This window comes from Sapajus apella, unplaced genomic scaffold, assembly GCF_009761245.1.
Source record: "Sapajus apella isolate SASKATOON/1434 unplaced genomic scaffold, GSC_monkey_1.0 scaffold8, whole genome shotgun sequence".
Taxonomy (NCBI): Eukaryota; Metazoa; Chordata; class Mammalia; order Primates; family Cebidae; genus Sapajus; species Sapajus apella.
Genome location: NW_022436948.1, coordinates 24,702,638 through 24,704,953, shown reverse-complemented (window position 1 = coordinate 24,704,953; position 2,316 = coordinate 24,702,638).

Here is a 2,316-nt window from a genome sequence, read left to right as displayed (position 1 = left end):
CAGTAAGCTCTCTAAAGAATTGAATCAGCTTTTATTCCCTGGAACTTGAGTGTACATTTGCATTGCTACAACATACTAGTTGCTCAGTAAATAATAATTGCATGAATAAATAAATGAACATTTCAAGAGTGAATCTTTTTTCTGAATTACAGATTTAACAAACAAAAATATGGGACTTCCAGTTAAATTTGAGTTTCACTAAAACAATGAATATTTAGTATAAATATATCATAAATATTGCCTTGCTAAAATAAAATGCATTTTTAAATCTGGAATTCAAATTTCACTGGGTATCTGTATTTATCTAGCAACTCTCATCTGAAAAAGCTCTTCCAAGACTGACTTGATTGAATGAATTATGGAAAAAAAAGTTTTAATGCTACATATAGAAGTGTCAAGAATGCTTCAAATGCATTTGTGCCAAGAATGAAAATCAAAAGACTATATTTTATTGTGTTATTTGATAGCTTGAGCACTCCAATTGCTGTAATATGTAGACCTGATGCCCTAGATTTAAGATTAATGTTTTTCCAACATCAGTGGAACATACTTTATCTCCCAGCAGGGCATATCTGGATGTCTATTGACAGGTCTTTTAGTGTGACTCAGCTAGGCAAATACCAGCCTGAAGGTCACTCTTTGAAAATTATACTGTTCCAGGCACATCAATAATGTCAATCTTTCCTGGACCCAGTCTTGAGATTTGTGGTCTTGGAATATAAATGTCCCAAGCACAGATTTTGACGGCTAATAATTGTTTAATAAATGATGACTTCCTTTCACAATATATTTGAATCCATTTCAAAAAACAAGAAAAGATTGTACAGGAAAAACTTCTGGGCCTGGAAGTTTGACATTTTAGCATCACATCCTCTGCAATTGACCTAATATTTAGGAGGTAGGGTAGTTTAATGAGATATAGAAGCACACACCATTTTACTTAAAAAAAAATTGTTATCTGGGAGCCTTAAGAAAGAAACTTTTGACAGGTCAACCGGAAAACATTAAAGGGGTCAAAATCCTGTTTTAAAGAGTTTATTCAAGTGAAAAGCTGGAAATGGTCATTCTAGAATACATCATCTCCAGAGAACTAGGGTCAGTGCTCCAAAGTTAAAAGCTAAGTTTTGCTTATATAGTAAAGATGAAGACACTTAACAGGATTATAACATTTTATATACATAGTTGGTTTACAGAGTTACAACAAATTACTTAGTTACCATGTGTTTTCTGTGCAGCTTGTTTTCCTTACAGTTGGTTTTTATTTCCTTTCCAATTTAAAAGAGTGTAGTTTACAATCCATGTTAAGGAAATGTGATCACTACGAAGTTTTTGTGTGAGAAAGATAAGAGGAAGTTTATTCTATAATGGAAGTCAACCACGGAGGGGGAAAGGGTCTTTTTTGGTTCTCTTGGGCCTTTTACAACATTCTACAAAAGAATACAGATAAATGAAAAAGCTTAATCTATAATCAAAAAGTTGCAGTTGGCTAGGTTACAGCTGCTTGTCATGTAACTTGCGATTCATAAATGACATTCTTTTAAGGCTCAACATAATTTAGAGTTCCAACAGGATAGATTTCGAATTACTCATTTTTAGATTTTTTAAATTAACCATGTTTTAATTAGAAACTTGTGTATTTGTTGCTCATCAATGACAAGGACAAGGAAAGTGTGGACAAGGAAAATGTGGCACATACACACCACGGAATACTAAGCATACATAAAAAATGATGAGTTCATGTCCTTTTTAAGGACATGGATGAATCTGGAAACCATCATTCTCAGCAAACTGACATAAGAACAGAAAATCAACACTGAATGTTCTCACTCATAGGCAGGTGTTGAACAATGAGAACACATGGACCCAGGGAGGGGAGCATCACACAGTGGGTTCTGTTGGGGGAGACTAGGGGATGGGCAGTGGGGGGTAGGGAGGTTGGGAAGGGATGACATGGGGAGAAATGCCAGATATAGGTGATGGGGATGAAAGTAGCAAACCAAATTGCCATATATGTACCTATGCAGCAATCCTGCATGATCTGCACATATACCCCAGAATCTAAAGTACAATTAAATAAAAGAAGAAGAAACTTGGGTATTTATTAAATAAAGAATGCTTGAACGCTTTGTTTAGTTTAAAATTTCAAGACTTATTATCATGATTATTAATGCTCATGTGGTCTAACTTCAAGTTTTAGGGACTGAAAACTTGGATGAATGGAGAAGCTAGAATGAGATGGGAGAAAACTGACATACTTTGACAGGGGTGGGGTTGAGAAAAGATTAGAAGTTTAGTTCTGAACCTTGTCCTTGACAA